General features: G+C 45.0%; 1 protein-coding gene across 1 annotated transcript in view; it reads right to left on the reverse strand.

The window, feature by feature from the left end:
• The window catches only part of MYO9B (myosin IXB), a 288,631-nt gene that overhangs the window by 910 nt on the left and 266,871 nt on the right, over positions 1-20,850 (reverse strand). Inside the window, exons 38-40 of the mRNA XM_030219714.1 lie at positions 13,949-14,072; positions 1,823-1,870; positions 182-318 (exon numbers count right to left, since the gene is read on the reverse strand). The gene's annotated coding sequence lies outside the window, so the exon portion shown is untranslated. The remainder of the gene's footprint in view (positions 1-181; positions 319-1,822; positions 1,871-13,948; positions 14,073-20,850) is intronic.

Raw genomic sequence — 20,850 nt, forward strand, 5'->3', positions numbered from 1 at the left:
AGACACCTACTGTGGAGACCAATTCAGAAAAATAGCAAAGATCTCACTAGCAAAGGGACAAAGTCATTTTATTTCAAGGCTCTTATGATCAATTCTAGAAATTCCATCTGTACACAGGAAAAATCTCAATCCTTGACTGCCCTACTTTGGTCCTACTTCTGGCTCAAGGCCCATAACTCACTTTTCCTCTTTGATGGACTGAATTCGCTCAATCAGGAGTTCTGATTCGCGGTCAACCTCCGTCTCAGAGGACACTTCCTCCTCTGGCACAGACCCCAGCTCAGGCAAGCCATTGTCACTGGCCTTGGGGCTCTTACTCTGAGAGAGAGAGAGAGAGAGAGAGAGAGAGAGAGAGAGAGAGAGAGGCTATGACTATCTAAATGCTCCAACTGGGACACCGTCCACCATCCAAACCCCTGAGGTTAGTTGTGACATGCAGCATTGCAACTACAGGTGATGTCTTGTAAATTAAAGAGTAATTAGTAAGACTGTTCCGCATTCATCTGTCCCGTGTGAAATTAGTTAACAGAAAAAAGTTCTGAAGTAGTCAGGTTAAAATGACATCTTTATTAAACTGAATTTCTTAACTGGTAAAAGCCACATTTAGTCAAATGCTTTGTTTACAACCAGTCCCTGGGGGAACAGGAAGATAAAGTGATGCCCCAGTGTCACACAGAATCAGTGGCAGAGGACAGGCTTGAACTCATGTTCTGTAAAGATACCACTCTTCTACCTTTTAGGTCAAGAGCAATGTGATTCAAAGATGTATCAGGAATTAGTTGCTGCCACATGGCAGCCTGAACGGGCCAGGGCCAGCCACCACTGCTCCTTGTGCTTCAGTTAGCCCACAGCTTGCTGCTCGGAAGACTCTGGAATAGGTTTTAGCAATAACATCTTGTCTACGCAGGGAATCAAAGTGAAAATATCAGACTAGCCCCATTGCAGAGACCATAGGCATTGGCTGATGGATTCTGCTATTTTGTGCTCATATATATGTATTTCCATGCTGACCACAGCAGATCTCAAGGTGGTAGTGGCTGTAAAAGATACTTAGTTCACCACTCTAGGGGCGGGGGATTCATCCACCATCATAACATTAGCACGAATCTTTTTAAAATAATGGTGACAAACTTTGCCAAAACAACCTTCTGTAGATGAACTTGGGCTTACTTCATTCCACAAGACAGTTTTAAGGATTCATGTCTGCTTTAGACGATGCTTAGTTTCTCAACATCATACTATTAGCACATCTAATAAAACACTGACGTTCTTCTGATGGCTCAGTGGCATTGCAGTGCGTTCAACTCTTCGCCCTGACTGCTGCTTCTCTGGCCAGCTGGGGAGACCGTGGAGTGCCAACCACTGCACAAATGGTGGTGTTTACTAGCTAGTTAGGGGAATGTGTATGTACCAGCTTCTGGAAGGAGCTGTAATCTGTGACTACAGGCTATCACTGCAATGGGTGGAGCTAGATTGAAAGGTGGTTGGGTGGGGAGGATAAATGCAAATATAGGCTCATAGTGCTTTAGCCCAGTAGGAGCTGGAAAGTTGGAAGCCTCAAAAAAAAAAAAAAAAAAAAAAACCAGGAGGAAAAATGATCAGAACAATATAAATATGCCCAAGTACCCATAAATTCCCAAAGAACTCAGCAAGCAATTTTCAAATTACAATTTTAATTTATCCAGTCCTTTTCATCCACAGAGGCCTGGAGCATGCTTTGAAACGTAATACAGACCTACAACATGCTGCAGGGTTAGGTTCTACAGGTGAATTATTACCATCCCACATGCAGTAACGTAATCCCAATAGGTCTTGTACATACCAAGATCCCCTCAAATGGGGAAGAAAAGCCCAGGTAGACAGGCCAGAGCTAGAGAGAGAGATGAACACCAGTTCATCAGACAAACAATGGAAACAAGTCAAAGACAGCATGACTTTTCTAAATAACATTTATGAAGCATGCATGCTGAAAGGGTATTTACAGGAGTAGCATTTTGTCAGCTAGGATGAAGACTGTGGATCTTCAAACACTTCACTAGAAGTGTAAACTCGGGAACAGCAGTCCTCAACCAAATCCTGGAACACACCTGATTGGGTTTTCAGAACATCCATAATGAATATATGAGAGAAATATTCTGTAATCCTGGAGAATCAGTGTATATGCAAATCTCTCTCATGCATATTCATTGTAAAAATCCAGAAATTTAAACCACCTAGGAGAGTCCCCAGGACTGGGCAGAGAAACGCTAACATAATATGACAACCACAATAGCCTCACTTGCTCTGAGGTTTTAATAAATATTAGGGCCATTTTACAGAAGTGTGGCAAAAGGAGAAATTGGGTCTTACCTGATAATTTTCTTTCCATTAGTCCTTCCTACTATTCCAGAACCTGTGGGAGAGTTGTGTCCATCAACCAGTAGGTGGAGATAGAGAACTGAAAATGAAGCTGAGGCATATCTCTCTTGGCATCCAGTCCAGCTCCTCAGTATTTACGTAGACAAGCAGTAAGGAGAAACTCAGAATAAAAACAACAACCTTAAATAACTCACTAACCTAACACTAACCAGATGAACAAGCATGTGCGGACCTCTCTCACTTCTGGACAACTTGTAGACAACAAGAGATATGCAGGAAGCACCATACAAGGTAACAGTTGCTATTTGACCCATCTCAGAAACATCAGGCAGGCCTCTGGAATAGTGGGAAGGACTAATGGAAAGAAAATTATCAGGTAAGACCCAATTTCACCTTCCATTATGTAGCTTCCTATTATTCCAGATCATGTGGGATGTAAAAAAAAAAAATCTCTAGAGTAGGTTGGATCCTGGCGCCATTGTCCTGAGGACTAAAGCCCCAAAACTAGCTACTGAGCACGCTGCAAGGTCCACCCTGTAATGCTAGGCAAAGGTATGCAGTGTCAACCATGTCCCCGACTTGAAAATATCTGTCGGAGACAGTAAGGTAGTCTCTACCCAGGATGTCACTGTTTGCCTCGTAGAATGAGCTTGCAAGGCCCAAGCAGCCTGCTTCCACGAGCAAATAAGCTGATACGATAGTCTCTTTCAGCCATCTAGCAACTGTGTGTTTAGAAGCCTTGAGCCAAGCTTATGTTTACAAGCACAGTCTGTCTAATTTGCAAAACTCATTTGTGAATTCCAGATATCTGAGGACTCTATGCACATTGAGACACTTCAGGAAAGAATACTGAGCTTCTTCGCCCTCTCTACGAAAGGAGAGAAGCACCATAGACTGTTTGAGATGAAATGCTGATACCACTTTTGGAAAAAAAGGAAGAAACTGTGTGCAGAGAGACCCCCGCCTCTGAAAAGTGAAGAAAGGGATCCCGACAAGAGAGAGGCAGAAGCTCTGAAACCATATGTGCCAATGCAACGGAGGCCTTCCAGAGTGCTCAAAAAGAGGCTTCTGAAGAGCCCAAATGACTACATTAAGGTTCCACTCTGGATACAGCGTATAAAAGGAAGGTCACAAGTGGCCTGCTCGCTACAAGAATCAAACAATATCTGGATGAGCCGCAAGAGACTTCTGTAGTCGGCTCCTGAAATGGACCAAAGCCGCAACTTGAACTTATAGAGAACCTAACGTCAATCCTTTCTGAAGACCTGCTTGGAGAAATACTAGGATGTGCATGATCTGGGCAGAGAAGGAAGATCATCTGGGTTCAGAATACCAGCCCGCGAATGTCCTCCACACCTTTGCATAAGTTTTTTTTTTTTTTAAACCATTTTCCTCATTTTATCATAGACTCCTTTTTGAAAGTTAAATGCTAACGTATTGGATGTCCTGTGTGTGCTTACTCCAGATATTATATCAAATCTGATCATGTTATGATCACTGTTATCAAATGGCCCCAACATCATTACCTCCTGTACTAGCTCACTAAGGACTAGTTCTAGAATTGTTCCCCCTCTTGTTGGTTCCCGAACCAGCTGCTCCATAAAGCAGTTCTTGATTTCATTAAGGAATTTGACCTCCCTAGCATGCCCTGTTTCAAATTACCCTAATATTGACTGAGTAAATGTATCACCAATTATTATCGTGTGACCCAGTTTCTTAGCCTCCCTAATTTCTGATACCATTTCTGCATGTCTGTTCATCCGGGCCAGGTGGATGGTAATACACTCCTATCACTAGCCTTTTCCCTATTACACATGGAATTTCTATCCATAGGGATTCCAAAATGTGTTTTGTGTCCTGCAAAATTTTTAATCTATTTGATTCAAGGCCCTCCTTAATGTATAATGCTATCCCCTCCACCAATTCGATCCACCCTGCGATATCATTTGTACCCTGGTATGACAGTGTCCCATTGGTTATCTTACTTCTACCAGGTCTCAGAGATGCCTATTATATCTATCTTTTCATTTAGGGGTAGATGCATTAAACTTAACGAGCCAACAACGTGGTTTTTAAACTGGTTCTAGCCAGTTTAACGCGCAAGTAGTAAATCAGGACATGCACAAAAGGGTTCTGCGAGCCATTTTCCTATCATGGTAGCAGCTAACGAAAACGGAATGCAAATGAGCTAACTAGTATACTAATATGGACACGATGCGATGCACTACCGTTTCTGACCTATGCACAAAAGCAGTCCGAACCCTTTACCATGATATATTGAACGTGTGATCAGAGGCTGCCGGTAAGTCCAGAGCTCTCAAAAGCACATCATAACATGTCCATGTAGTGCGTGCATAAGCCTCTGACATGCTATTTATGCATTGGTATGCGCGTGTGCACATTTGTCGGAGAAGTCATGGTTGCACGTGGGAGAAAGCCCAACTTCTCCGACATGGATGTGCTGTGGCTAGCACAGCTCTTCATCATAAAAGAAAAGCGATTATTCCCATGACCGGGGAACAGGCGTGACAATCAGAATGGAAAGCTGGGAAGTGCTGCAACGGCTCTTTAACAGGCGTTCTTCGTACCCCAGATCTGCAAGTATTGTGTTCGTAATGTGTGTTTAAAAAAAAGGGTATTTGACTAATGACCATTAGTGGAATTGGGGGTGCGTGTTCGCCCTCATTTTTCCCTATCGAACAATTGTATTGCCAGCATATATGGACGGTCGTAATGTGCATGTAAAGAAAAAGTTTTTTTCTAGAAGGTGGGGTGGATCTACTGAGCATTAGTGGAATTGGGGGTGCGTGCTCGCCCTCATTTTTCCTTATCGAACAATTGTATTGCCAGCATATATGGATGGTCGTAATGTGCGTGTAAAGAAAAAGTTTTTTTCTAGAAGGTGGGGTGGAGCTACTGAGCATTAGTGGAATTGGGGGTGCGTGCTCGCCCTCATTTTTCCTTATCGAACAATTGTATTGCCAGCACATATGGACAGTCGTAATGTGTGTGTAAAAAAAAAAATGAAGACAGTACATCATTGCTTTTTTTATTTATATTTCTTTTGACCTGCTATGACACAGCCCTTCTTCTTGTTTTACAGGTTGAAGAGCTGAAGAAACGTGCACGGGCACTGAGAAAGGACCACCCTGAATGGCTCCAGGAGGTCAAGGCAAATCTTGACAACAGCCCAAGTACTTGTTGGTTTGCCATGGGTTTATAACTGCGACATGAGATTTGATAATGCCCTGGGTACTGATATTTCTTTGTCTCTGCAGAAATGTCTTCTTTAGAGGGTGATGAGGAGGAGGATGATGATGGCGATGATGATGAGGGGTCCCTGGCAGGTGCTGCTCCTCCCCGCCCTTCTGGTCCTACCCCTGGTCCAAATCCCTGTCCTTATGCCCTTGTCCGTCCCGGCCTGTCTTCTGGTCCCCCACCCCAAGAGATCCCGAAAAACCCCGCTGATGCGGTTGTCCTGCCTATGGGATCATTTCCTGCCTCTCCACAGTGATGCTCTCCCTTCAGACTATTATCCTCCATAGCAGCACAGAGGTTGCTAGACTGGAAGTGTGACTTTTCTACTATATCCCCGTAGGCCTCCTCTATAAACCTCTATCTGCCTCAGCTCCTCCAAGTCTGCTATTCTAGCCTCTAGAGACTGAACCCATTCCCTGAGTGCTAGGAGCATTTTGCACAGAGTACACACATAAGATTTCTCACCAACTGAGAGATAACCAAACATGTGACACTCAGTGCAAAAGACTAGATAGCCCTCATCTCGCTGCTGGACTGCTGCCTGCATCTTGTTATTGGTGATTTCTTAAGTTGCTAATGGAGTGGGAATATGTAAACTAAAGTCCCCTAAGATTTCTAGTTAAATGCTAGGCTATGCCTATATTTAGTTTGATTATTATTACTATTATTTTAAGGTTATTAGTAGGTTTCTCTCTATGGATCTAAGTAGACTGAATTTCTAAGAGCTAATTATGGGCTGATGCCCTATTTAAATCTGTAGCTTCATAAGTGGTTTAAGAGCCTATAAATAAGAGATTAGGCTAGGGGTGGGTGGGAATTAAAGTCTAAATTGAGGCTTCCTGTGGCTATTAGCTGTGCTTTATACTGATACTATAGTAACTGTAAAATAGGCTCCTTAAATGCTAGCCTATGGAACTGTAACAGAGAATTTATATGCTAAGAAAAACTATTCCTTATACTCCTTTGCTAAGTGACCAGAGTATTTAAAACAAAGTCCCTGAGGTTACCTATTTAATTCTAAAGTCTACCTGTCCCCAAGTTTAAGAACAATTTTCCAGCAAATTCTTACTAATGAAGATCTCTCCATCACTGGAAATCTTCTCACAGCACCTCTTCTGAACTGAGGGAAACGCAGCTCTGCCCTACTTATGTGTTTGTGCTTCCTTGGTGATTTACACTGCAATCAGTGTGCCAGTAGGTCCCTTTGAACGTTTTTCTTTAATCAGACACTGTGGTGCGACTGACAGATAACTGAACAGAGTTTATCTTAATGCCTAAAAGGAAAAAAACTTGCAAAAGGTTCTCTGTAAAGGTTTCTTTCTCTAGCAAATAATTTTAACTAGATATTCACAAGTATGAGCCTACCTTTCTTCCTGTTTGTATCAATAGTGATGTATTTGAAATGGTTAAAGTTAAAAAGTCTAAACGGAGGTTTCCTGTGCCTATTAGTTGTGCTTTATACTAATAATATAGTAACTGTAAAATAGCCCCCTTAAATGCTAGCCTATGGAACTAAACAGAGAATTTGGGGATCATTTTCAAAGCACTTAGACTTACACTTACAAAGTTCCATAGGCTACTATGGAGTTCACTTTCAAAGCACTTTGTAAGGTTTCTATGGAACTTTATAAGTCTAAGTGCTTTGAAAATACGCCTCCACATGACTTTGCAAATCTAAGTGCTTTGAAATTATGCTTATTTATATATTAGAAAAACTATTCCTTAAATTTCTTTGCTAAGTGAGCAAAGAAACTTTAAATATAATCCCTGAGGTTACCTATTTAAATCTGAGGTTACCTATTTAAATCTAAGTCTACCTTTCCCCAAGTTTAAAAAAAAGTTCACAGCAAATTCTTACCAATGAAGATCTCTCCTTCTCTGGAAGTCTTTTCACAGCACTTCTTCTGGACTCTGCTTCTTTGCTTTTACCACTTGGGATCTTGCAGATCGTCTGCCCTATTGTTTTTTTTTGTGCCTGAAAGCAAGACTTCTGACCATATTGCTAACAACTAGGCCAGTACCGTCTGCTGTCTCGAAATAGAGATCAAGAGCCCCCTGAAAACGGGCAACCAAAAGCTTTAGGCTTATCCTTCAGCAATCGCTGTAGCTTAGTTTCCCCCAGTTCTTTCACCAAGATACTGAGATCCTCTCCAAATAGCCACTTGTCCCAAAAGGGCAGTTTAACTAGATGTGACTTTGGCGCTGCATCCACAGCCCAATGCCACAACCAGAGCTGGCGATGTTCCGTGACATACTAATGGCTGTAACCCATAACATGTCATAAACAGCATCTGCCAAGTGGGCCAATCACACTTCCAGCTAGGCGTCATGGCCTCTATCTTGTGTTGCAGACTGCTGATGCCACTTGAGGCATGCTCTAGTCTCAAACAAGCTGCACCCTGTTACTTGAAGGCTCAAAAAGGCCACTTCAAGGGCTTGTTTCAGCGAGCTTTCTAGCTTCCTATCCTGTAGGTCTTTTAGGGCAATGCCCCTTCCAAGGGAAGGTTGGTCTTCTTAGTCACCACCGTAACAAGGGAGTCTACCCTGGGAAGCTGCAATTTATTTTTCTCCTCCAGAACTAATGGATAGAGTCGAGCTTTGGCTCTTCCCATTCTTAAACGTGTCCGGTGAAACCCATTCTGCTGTAATCAGGTCCTGAATGTCTGGATGCATTGGGAAGGCCTTAGAAGGGCTTCTAAGCCCCCTCATGATCGACGAAGATAGAACTCCTGATGCCGAAGCAGAAGGCTCCTTAATGGAAAGCACTGCTAATGCCTCAGAAATAAGAATACTGAGCTCCTCTTTATGAAACAACCTCAGTACTTTTGGATCATCCCCCTTGTCAGGAGGGAGCTCTTCCTCCTCTAACAGCTCCTTCAATGATGGCTCCTCTGAATAGACCGAAGTCACATCACATAAGGAGAAAGAAGAAGAGAGAGTCTCATCTGCCTACTCCTGGAGGTCTAAACAAGGTCTCTTAGGAGCTGGAGGAGCAATGGGCCAAAACACTGAAGCAACTTATAGCAACTCTGACTGTCCCTGCTTCAGTAAATAGGCTTGGTGTAAGAGCAACATAAACTCTGGAGAAAACAAAGACCCCGATGCAGCTGAATGTTCTGTTGGGCCCTGAGGCAATGGCGGTTGTGCTCCACGCGTGATCAGACAGAGGCTGTTCCTCACTGCCAATCGGCCTCAACAAAATGGTGTCCATTCCCGCGCTCGACCTGCATCAACCTGAGCACTGACTCTGCTGGAGAGCCAGAAGACCTTGGCATATTTGGATGCTGCACAAAATCTGAAGATGTGCTGCTGCTGATCGTTTCTTCTGCATCCCGCTGGATTCCTGGTATGCACGCACTGCAACGCCAGCTGGCGGGTCCCACAGTGGGAGCACTGTTTAACTGCCTCCGCGGAAGTCGCCCGACTGGCACAAGCACATCACAACGCAGTTCCAAGCGGTGAGTCAGGATCCCTCCCCTGCATCAAGTAGAACTGAGTCAAACTTAGTCAGACTTACCCCTGGCCAGCTACTCCCCCCAAGCTCACAATCTCCACAAGTCTTACCCCAGATGAGACAGAATCAGGACTGATACTCTGTCCCACGCTCTCCAGCAAACCTCTTTCCTTCTCCTTTCTTTTTTAAGGTTGTGTTGGAAAAGGAAAGCTCCACAGAAACAGGAGAGAGGTGAAGGGAGGGAAGAAGTAAATTCGAGGGGCACCAGAGACCTCCAGATATGACTCTGCAGACTCCAGCCACCCACAAAGCTCAACTAGGGACCAATTGACCAACTGGACCAGGTTGCAAAGCATTCAGAACCAGAGGCTGAAAAGTGTGTCCATAGAAAAACAGAGGAGCTGGACTGGATCCAAGAGAGATATGTGTCAGATCAGTTTTCAGTTCTCTATCTCCACCTGCTGGTTGATGGACACAACTACCCACAGGTTCTGGAATAGTGGGAATGTATGTAATGGAAATTTGCAATTAGTGCTTGGTAACTGCAAGACCTCTGCATTAGGTTTTGAGGGTGTGTCTAGCATCTGTCCACACAGTTAGGGGACAATACTATAAATGGAACTAAAAGTTAGACACCAAAAATCAGTGCGCTAAGACCACATTCTAGAATGCCTTCTGGTGCCCAGATTCTAAGAAAAGCAAACGGGGCGGGAAAATCTTTTCACAGCAATCAAACAAGCAACAAACAATGGAGGAATGTTCCAAACAACAGACAGAAGTCCAATATCTTCTGAAAAGTTTATTCTCCTTATAAGATCACATAAGTCACCTAGACCTGACACAGTCGGCATTTCAGCTGTTATGCCTTCCTAAAGGTCAGGTCCAGTTGACTTACATGAGCAGTGACCCCTGAGGAAGGCATAACAGCTGAAATGCGGACTGTGTCGGGTCTAGGTGACTTATGTGATCTTATGAGAATAAACTTTTCAGAAGATATTGGACTTCTGTTCATTCTTTGAAACATTCCTCCACTCAGTTTGTTGCTCACCCAGGATCTAAGACAGTATTCTAGAATATCATCTGGGCACCTAACTTCTGGCACACTATACAGAACTGCCCTGTGTGTGCTAGTGGAGAGCAATTCCATAAAGCAGCACCTAGAGGGCACCTATTTGCAGCCTATTCTATAAAGTGAAGTAGGTGCCTAGTTTCCTCTATAGATCACTAGTGCAACCTCTTATTTTTTTCTTCTCTGCTATCAAATGGTTGCTGCTGTCCTCATTACTCTTCCAAAATAAAAAACAAACAAAACAAAAAGAGCGCTTCACCAACTCTAAGATGGGGAACATTGAAAACCAACTGTTATTCTTTCCCCCTCCCCCTCAGGCTCTGGCCCAGAGTAGGCACTAGTGCAACGTTTTGCCCTCAATCTGGCTGCATGCCAACCACTATATCTTCTGCTGCAGCAACTACCACTCCTTCCCCCCCAGGCCGTGGCATCACTGGAGGAGGTATTCTGCATATTGGGCATATCATCTGGCCCTCCCATCCTCCTGGATACAGTCCTGTTCCAGCAGTGGGTTACTCAAGGGGCAGATGCAGCAGATAGTCTTCAGACTGATATTCTCACTCTGCTGGCATCCATAGGTTCACAGTGCCTCCCTTACAGAAAGACATGCCAGTAGCATGTGGTATAATGTCGGCAAAGCTGAGAATGCTACATATTTCCCTGTAAAGTGGCAGAACACAAGTATCATTCTAAAGACACTGCACACACACACAAAAAAATCCACATTCAAGGCCTTTAGAACCAATGACATAGGGCCCTGCCAAATACTGAATACACTCCATTACTATTTCCTCACACTTTCAACTTCAGGTTCCAAACTTTTACCAACTCTGAGAATGTGGCTCATTTCCACACAGCTAAAAAAAAACAATAAAATAAGGATTTTCTAGATGGCTAGATTCCCACAAGGGGTCCAAAGTGGTTTACAATAAGAGAGAATATACAATAGAATAACATTGGACCACATATACAATAAAATAAAAACAGATCTAATAATAGTCTTGACTAGCCATTAAGTTCTTAATCTAACTTAAAAGTAAGTACTCAGCAAACAAAAAAGTCTTAAGACTTTTGTGAAAAGTCATGTAAGAATGTTCAAGTCTTATGTCAGTTGGAAGAGATCTCTAATAATTAGCAGCCTGATATGAATATGATCTTCATGTTTTCTTTTAGATACAAGATGATGAACTGAAGAAAAACAGTACTACTATTCTTCAATTTTAAAGTTAATTGGGCAGAAGAGCGATAAAGTCAGAATATAAGAAAACTGAGGTTAGACCGTATAAGGATTTGAAAACCAAACAAGATACCTTAAAATAATCCTGGCATTCACTGATAACCAAGTCTTTCTACAACAGGGTAACCCTATCGTATTTACTGCAACAGACAGTCATTTTGCCAGCAGTATTCTACAAAAGTTGTAGCCTGTTTTTTTTTTTTTCTTAAGGAAGACCAACATACACCAAGTTACAGTAATCAAGCTGTGCCAATACATAGGATTGTACCACCAGTGCAAAATGTTTAGTATCAAAATAAGACCAAATAGTCCTCAACTGTCTTAATTTAAAAAAACACTCTTTTGATCAGATTACTAATTTGTGGCTCAAATAATAAAGTAGAATCAAATAAGATCCCCAAAACTCGAGATACCTGAGAAACTGGTAACAGCTGAGATGAATCTAACGGAATAGCAACAGGAATAGTATGTAAGGTATTACTGAACCACACAATCTTGGTCTTATCAGCATTGAGCATTAGCATATGCCTGGTAGCCCATAATTTTAAGTTGTTAATGCATGATGATACTGCAGAATAAGCTAGACCACTACTATCAAATGCAGGAAGTCAGATAAAAATGTCATTGGTTCTGGGTCTCCTCTCTTAAGTCCCAGCTAGGTGCTCTCTATCCTCCTATCATACTTAGAACTCTTTCTTTCGTTCCTACACATTTCTCCAATAACACGATTACCTTGCCATGGCTTTTACAGGATGTCAGCCTGGGATGGGATAGGCAGAGTTATTTTCTTGTTATTGTTCACTCAGATGCCATTTCTGTGGAGGACATGGACCTTACTTAAAGTATCAAGATGATACTGTCTTATACAACATGTAACTTTTATTGTACGTTCTGTATATACAAGTCCCAGCCAAATGAACTCAACACAGACTATGTTTCAGCTTGTCAACCTTCATCAGGAATCAGCTGCTGAGGATTCTCTAATTGAGATTCTTCGTAAGAATCTTTGTACAAGAAGGATAAACCTTGCGTTCAGCGCCTCATCAAGTTAACAGGAACTTTTATTGGAAACACGAACGTAACCGCTAGCAATATGTCCGCCTCAATTCCTTCCTTCATTTACATTGTCACTAGATAGCATACTTCAACTAATGACACTGGACGAAGAGGAAAAATTCAATGACAGTTCCGCCAATGTGAACACTGGCAGAGCTGTCGTCGAATTTTTCCTCTTCAGCCAGTGTCATTAATTGAAGTATGCTATCTAGTGAACATTGGCAGAGCAGTTGTCAAATTTTTCCTCTTCATCCAGTCATTAGTTGAAGCATACTATCTAGTGACAATGTAAATGAAGGAAGGAATGGTGGTGAACACATTGCCAGCGGTTACGTTTGTGTTTCCTATAAATGTTCCTGTTAACGAGGCGCTGAACGCAAAGTTTATCTTTCTTGTACAAAGATTCTTACTAACAGTCTCAATTAGAGAATCCTCAGCAGTTGACTCCTGATGAAGACTGACAAGCTGAAACACAGACTGTGTTGAGTTCATTTGTATTCGACTTGTATATACAAAATGTACAATAAAAATTACATGTTTTACAAGGCAGTATCAACTTGATGCTTCAGTTTCTTCCACTCCTGTGACTCTTTCGTTTGAACTGCTTTGTGGAAGTTTTTGGGTTCCCTTGTTGTTTTGGACCTTACTTAAAAGTACCCAGACTTAGGAGGTAAACCTACTAAACATCCATGCACAGTCGGCTCTGTGTGAATACTCCCCCCTTTTTAAATGTCATCTCCTCATGTTATCAAGACTGGGCCAACACACACCTGTGTGGACTAACAGGAGAGAGGAAGTGTGTTTGTGTGTCTGGGGGGGGGAGGGGGGGGAGAGGGGAAAGGAGGTGTCTATTGATAGTTAAAAGATAAACATTTCAAAGCAATTTATGTGGATAAAAAGCATTTTCCTCATGTTAGCTGGTTATTGGGAAATTGCTCCCTATCTCTATATGTATTGAAAGGTGGAAATCTCACATTGATTAGGTGACATTTTCAAATCTTTGAACGCACTGCATACATTTCATACCCACAGGAAGTGTCAAAAGCACAGTAATATGCATATTTGCACTTTGAAAATTGGTCTTTGTCCTATTGTGGATGATTTGAAAGTTGTCCTCGCACCCCCCCCCAACCCCAACATGACCCTGGAAAGCACCCTCAGCTGATGAGTGAGCTTACTCTCATGGAGACATTCAAAACAGAGCATGCCTGATCTGGTAGGTCATGGTCATTTATAAAATGTTTAAAAATACTCTCTAGAACTCTAAATTTAAAATTAAGCTAAAAACATTTAATTCTTTCAGCTTACTCTTTTTTGAGCTGGTTCAGTGGATATTTGCATCTGAGGTCGATTCAGTGGCATAATGGACCGATTAAGGATGCAGACTGTTAGGCAGGCTGAGAATCCCCAGTGCCTTTCTCCTGTGAGGTACACAGGGCACTATTGTCACTTATCCTAACAACCTCAGGGCCTTTCACGGTATTTACAATATTTGCCTGCTCCCGGCACCACTCACCGTGTTCTGTCGGAGCAGGGACAGCCTGCGGAAGGCAATGGTCTCTGCAGCTTCCAGCTGATTGATCTCATCCATTTTTATCTTGTACTTTCTCATCTGCTCCTTTATTAGCATTTCCACACATCTGCAAAAGAGAGTGGAGGTTGCTGGCTTAGTCACAGCAGGAGGGATCACAAAGGAAACATCAAGAGAGATTGACACTGCTGCAGCCAGGAAGCCTCAAGCCTGACCCAGGCAAAACATTATGGCGTACATATAACATAGGCAGCCGAGACCCCTCGGGCACCCTGTTTACTGTTTTTATCACCTTTACTGAATAAAGACTTCACACATATTTGTTGACTTGGCACAACTTGGCCGCAGCTTTATTTAAATACAACAACATATCTTAACCCTGGGCATACCCAAGCCGCTTCAGCCTCTGGCTCAATAACCCCCAAGCCAAGTCCGCCGCACTAGCAAGACTGGCTAATCTTGAACAGGGCTCCCCGCCGCACAGCAAGGGGGCCTTACAGTAACCGCAGCTGCCAGCTGCCTAGCAAATGCCATCCGGCTTGGGTACCCCGCCCAAGCTGTGACAATTTATACGTGTGTACAATATGTTTTCATGGGGAGGGGGGGATGGATGCAATCCACTTGCCGTGGCGACCGGAAGAGGTCGACCCGGCTCTCTGCGCGGGCTTTTAAGCCCCTCCGTGGCTCCTCCTGTTGCCCAGCAGGGAGCCTCTGGCGATGGGGCTTGACCCTTCCCTCGCCTCGCTTGCCCCCGCTGGGCTTGGTGCGCATGCCCGTCAGGGGCACGGCGCCATGTTATTTTTGGCTCCGTGCACCCTGCGGGGCACTGCACCTTGCATTAACATAGGCAGCCGAGACCCCTCGGGCACTCCGTTTACTGTTTTTATCACCTTTACTGAATAAAGACTTCACACTGTGGCGACCGGAAGAGGTCGACCTGGCTCTCTGCGCGGGCTTTTAATCCCCTCCATGGCTCCTCCTGTTGCCGAGCGGGGAGCCTCTGGCGATGGGGCTTGACCTTTCCCTTGCCTCGCTTGCCCCCGCTGGGCTTGGTACGCATGCCCGTCAGGGGCACGGCGCCATGTTAGTTTTGGCTCCGTGCACCCTGCGGGGTACTGCGCCTTGTATTTCTATCGCCTGTCTGTACATGATACATTTCGAGAAAAGCTGAATACAGAACAATCCCTGGACCAAATGGATATATACGTGGAACACATATATCGATATTGTCCTGTTGTGGAAAGGAAACCATGAACAACTACAAGCATTCTTCACATGGCTAAATGCTAGACACATAAACATTAAGTTCAAAAAACAACAATCCATGCTTCAAATCCAATTCTTAGATGTTCTGGTCACTCAAGAACAAACATCATTCACAACAAAAGTATATACTAAACCATCGGCCCGTAATACCCTTCTTCACTATGACAGTAATCACCCTTTAGCCACAAAACACAGCTTGCCGTTTTCTCAGCTACTTAGATTCCACAGGATATGTAGCGATCCCAAGAAATTTAAAGAGCAAGCTAGGATTCTGCTACAGAAGTTCTCCACAAGAGGATATCCTACAGTGATTTTGAAGAAGGCTTATAACAGAGTTAAGTACAATGATAGAGATGCATTGCTGCAATTGAAAGTTAAACCAGTGGACATACAAATACAAACATGTATTCTCAGGTATACTCAAGGCATGAATAGAGCGGTTCGGATATTAAAAGCCCATTGGAGAATACTACAAGCTCACCCAGCCTTCCATGACCATCAGTTATGGATCGCCTATTCGAGGGGTCAAAATTTGAGAGACATATTACAATCAAAGGGGCCCAACACATTAATTGGAGATAATATAGGACATAAAGCCTGCAGCAAATGTTTATTTTGCCCCGATATGACAAGCACACAAATTTTCATTAATCCTGGAGACAATAGGCAATATTGTCTAAAATATGACACAGACTGCAACAGCTCACATGTGGTATATGTATTGTTGTGCCCCTGCCAAAAAGCATATGTTGGTAAAACCACACGTCCCCTCAAACAATGTCTAAGCGATCATAAGTTTAATATCATTCATAAACAGAGGGAGGCTCCACTGGTTGCTCACTGCATAGATACATCTCATAGGTTTTCAGAAAATGTTTGATCTTAGACCAAGTCCCCAAAACTATACGGGGAGGAGACAGACAGAAATTTTGATTCAGACAGAACAACGCTGGATCTCTAAACTAAACACCTTAACTCCGTCGGGATTAAACAATCGCATAGAATGGAAAGCATTTTTGTAATTATTCAAAGCTTTCCGAGATCGGTTGAGATAGGAGGACCCTTTAAATAATTTAAATAAATTAAAAAATTGTCTACGTAGATTAACCGAGACTCCTGACGCACACATGCTGGAGGTGTTCTGTTTACATACAGGCACCATTTTTGATTCAGTGTTGAAGCCTGCTGACAAAATCAGACAGACTGTATCAGTGACCGTAAGAAGTAATCCTAGAGCAGTTTCCTTAGATCTACTCTCAAACGTTGTATAATTTGACACAGGATATTCCAGTAGCCAAGGGGTCAGCTCCTTATGAAGCGGAGGCGAAACAGGAGCTCTCTGTACAGCGTACCCGGACAACATAGCTACAACTCAGATAAGATAAGTGGTGATCTCCCTTAACAATATATCAGTTAGATAGACACTGGATTAGGGAGGAAGCAATATTAGTCCCCCTAGGAGGTTTTTGACTAATGACGAGCTCAAGAGTGCATTTCAGAATTACAACTAAGCAATCGAGATTACATACACAGCAATCTGCATCTTCTCTACACACATAGTACACTGAGAGGGCAGAGCTTCTGAAGTCTTTTCCTCCATTAAGAATATAAATCAAATACTGAGAAATTCTTGTAACTTCACAAAACAGAATAACCATTCATTTACAAGAACCATAATAGATACTAAACGGTACATATTCAAAGCAATTTAATTGGCCAGAAGAAGGTACTGGTTGGGGCTAAGTGGGGATGTTCAGCAGCACTTAACTAGACAGTCCGTTGAATGTTCCCAATAACTGGCCACCCCCTAACCGGCGAGATTAGGGGCAGGCTGGGGCAGAGTAGCAACCTAGCTGGTTAACGGCGATATTCAGTCCACTAACTGGCTAGGTAACCGCATAAAGTTAAGACAGAAAAAAGGCTGTCCTAAATTTATGCAGTGAGGTTAACCGGACAGCAGTCTGAATTTCGGCCAGTGCCTGGTTAACCTCTGTGTAGCGGTTGATAAGGTCTGGTGGCCTCCCTTACCCCCCCCCCCTTTGAAACTTCAGGCATCGCGGTACTTGAAGTACTGCAAGGATGCCACTAGAGGTCATGACAGCCACTTTGAAGAGCAGGGCCCACCACTTTAAACTTTACTACTCTACCTGATGCCCACCCAAAATAAGTGCTCAATAGGCGTGGCTGACAGAGATCCGCAAGCCCTGCTAACAGAAGATCTCCTTCTAGCTGAAAGTACACTTACATCTTGTGCAGTTAGCAGTGCCATTGAGCTGCTGCTGCACCCCTTGCGCATACTCAGTTTGCGTGCATGCGCAGAGGCTGGCCATGCCAGTGGCTCTGGGACATTACTACCGGCTGTGCAGGGTATAAGTGTTCTTTCTGCCGGGAGGAGGTCTTCGGCTGGCAGGGCTTGCAGATCCCTGCCAGCTCAGGTATTTCTTTTGGTTTGATTGGGGGGGGGCAGGGGAAGAGAACAGGAGGTCAGGGAGGGCACCGGAGGGGGGCAAGAGATGAGTTTTCAGGCCCATCCTCTTTGGGCTCTCAGCCCACCCTAAATTTGCCAACTGGCTACTCTCCTGCCTTATTCTCAAACTGAAGCATGTGCAACACTTCAAAAGAACATAAGAATAGCCACACTGGGTCAGACCAATGGTCCATCTAGGCCAGTATCCTGCTTACAACAGTGGCCAATTCAAGTGCCTGACACAATCCCAAACAGCAGCACAAAAAAAATGGGTCACATTTTATGTAAAAATTTACTGTTTGCCATTTTTGGTACCCACCCCCCGAGACTACCACAAAGACGACCCAAGATGCTGTTTCATGCCAGCACAAATTCACGTTTTCAGTAGCAGCCATGGGGAATGAACTCAAAATATCATTTCTTTATCACCCAGGCTGCACCATGCTGACTACTGGGTTGTATTCCCCGCCTACCAGTAGAGAAACTGACTTTTCTCAGTGACATCACTGGTACAATAACCAGTGGCGTCGCGAGGGCAGCTGACACCCGGGGCGGGTCGCCACTGCGCCCCTCCCCCCGGGTGCAGCGCGGCGCACCCTCTCCCCTCCGGAGCGCAACCCCCCCCCCCCCGAGAACATACCTGGAAGGTGGTGAGGGGCGGGCGGGAGAGCCAATCCGTTGAGTGCACGCCGCTGGGGGGTGTCGGCGCCTCGCTGGTTCCCTGCTCTCTCTGCCCCGGAACAGGAAGTAACCTGTTCCAGGGCAGAGAGAGCAAGGCACCAGCGAGACGCCGACACCCCCCAGCGGCGTGCACCCGGGGCGGACCGCCCCACCGCCCCCCACCTTCCTACGCCACTGACAATAACTAGTGCTCTATGGAAAACTTCAGTATTTTCTCTACCTTCAGCAGATGGTAGATTGTTCAGACTGGTGCTCCCTGGCCTAGTTCCCAGCCATGCGCCCAAGTTCCTGATTAGTGAACTGGACCTGGTTGAGCATGGGGAATGGCTCCACAGCCCCAATGTTAACAGGCAATAAGTTGGCAAGGCTTGCGGCTCCGCACCCCCTCTTCTGTCCTCCCAAATCCCTTGTGGGTGCCGCACTGTCTGATAATAAAAAATCCCCAAACCAATTAGCTCGGCTGCCTGGTTTTAGCCTTATTCCCCTTGTACACGGGAATAAAATTTATAAAACAAACTACAATCAAACATCAAACACCCAAGAGCCAGGCAGGGTTGGGGAGGTAGGTTTCTGGAGTCCTGGGCCATGGACAGCCCAGGGTAGGTCAGTAGGTCTGGGAGTGTGTAATGTGTGACCTGAGGGAGCCAGCAGCTGAGTACAGCTGCCAGCAATCTCTGCCCCTCTGGGAAAGGATCACGGGAGGGGGGAGTGTTTGTAGGAGAGTCTTACTTGACACAACAAAATGCCTCTGCTGTGGTATGAGGACCCACAGTCCCAAGTGTCAAAGCACAGTAATATATATATTTGCACTTTGAACCAGGGGCGTATCTGGAATCCGGCGGTAGGGGGGGCCAGAGCCAGAGAGGGGGGGCACATTTTTGCCTCCCCCCCCCCCCCCCGCCGCCTCTCTCCACCCCCTCCCCGCCGTCAACCCTCCCCCGCTGCTTACTTTTGCTGGCGGGGTCCGACCCGCAATCTTCATATTTCGGCTTCCTCCGTGGCCATGTGCTTCCAGGAAGTAACGCTGCAGCGCTGATTCGTTGAATCTAGTTCGGCGTCTGACGTGCTGGGACGTCAGACGCCGAACTAGATTCAACGAATCAGCGCTGCAGCGTTACTTCCTGGAAGCACATGGCCACGGAGGAAGCCGAAATATGAAGATTGCGGGTCGGACCCCGCCAGCAAAAGTAAGCAGCGGGGGAGGGTTGACGGCGGGGAGGGGGGCCAGGGCGAAATCTGCGGGGGCCCAGGCCCCTGTGGCCCCACGCAGATACGCCCCTGCTTTGAACATTGGTCTTTGTCCTAGTGTGGATAATTTGAAAGTTGTCCTCACACCCCCCACCCCCACCGGAAGTGTCAAAGCACAGTAATATGCATATTTGCACTTTGAAAATGGAGGAACAGCAGCCATTTTAGGTCCTGCTGCCTTTTCTCTCAAGCCTCCAGTGAGGTAGTTGGTCTTCTTCTTCTTCTTCTGCAGGCCTGGTCCTAGGGCATCCAGAGTCCAGCATGGCTCCAGCAAGCGGTCCTGGAGGTCAAGCAGGCACTGGTGGCTGAAATAGGCCCCCAACTGTTAAGGGAGGTCCCTCTTCGGGAGCCAAACAATGCAGAGGTGACTCCATTCTGTCGGGATCTCCCTTGTCGCTGGGAGTGAACACGGGGAGGTGGGGGGACCTCTCAGACTTCCAGTCATGCCCCAACTCTGATTCGGAGGAAGAATTCTCTCAGCAGGAGACAAACTTTCCGGCCTTATTGATTCAGTTTTGGAGGGCCTGGTCTCTCCTCAGCTGAGTCCTCGGAGACAGAACCTATTCTACAGGGCCTTTCCAAGCACGTTCCCCTTCATATAATGTTCTTCTGCATGATGCTGGCAGAATGGGAAGGCCCAGATGTGGTTCCTCCAGGGATCTAACGTGTTAAGACTGGCTGTATTTTTCTCTCTGGAAAAGTTGGATAAATATTGGCAGTACCCTTAAGTGGATGCCGTGGTCATGGTGGTCACCAAGAAAACTGCCATTCCAGTAAAAGGGAGTTCAGCTCTCAAAAGAGATAGATCAGTAGTTGAAACTGGGATTTTCCTCTGTGGTGGCTGAGATACAGGCCACCATATGTGGTGGATACGTGGTGATAGCCAAGTTATGCTGGTTACAGCAGTTGTCCAAGTTCCCAGATGGATGGCCTTTCTGGCTGATATCCTTTATGATCTCGTACATATCACCTCACATTCTGTGGTCTCCATGGTGAATGCTTTGGCTGGGCCATTGGGCTGCAGATGCACAATCACGAAGCATCTCAGTCAGATGATCTTCAGGGGTCAGCTGCTCTCTAGAGGGGACTTGGAAAAGATAGTTAAGGACATGGGGGAGGCTCAATCTGTCTGACTCCCTGAATTGCACCACAAAGCGATCAAATGTACCCTCTTAGCCACGACCTGTTCTTGGGGTGTGTGAGGGAGTCTTTAGGAAACAACTCT

The sequence above is a fragment of the Microcaecilia unicolor genome, chromosome 11 (assembly GCF_901765095.1).
Source record: "Microcaecilia unicolor chromosome 11, aMicUni1.1, whole genome shotgun sequence".
NCBI lineage: Eukaryota > Metazoa > Chordata > Amphibia > Gymnophiona > Siphonopidae > Microcaecilia > Microcaecilia unicolor.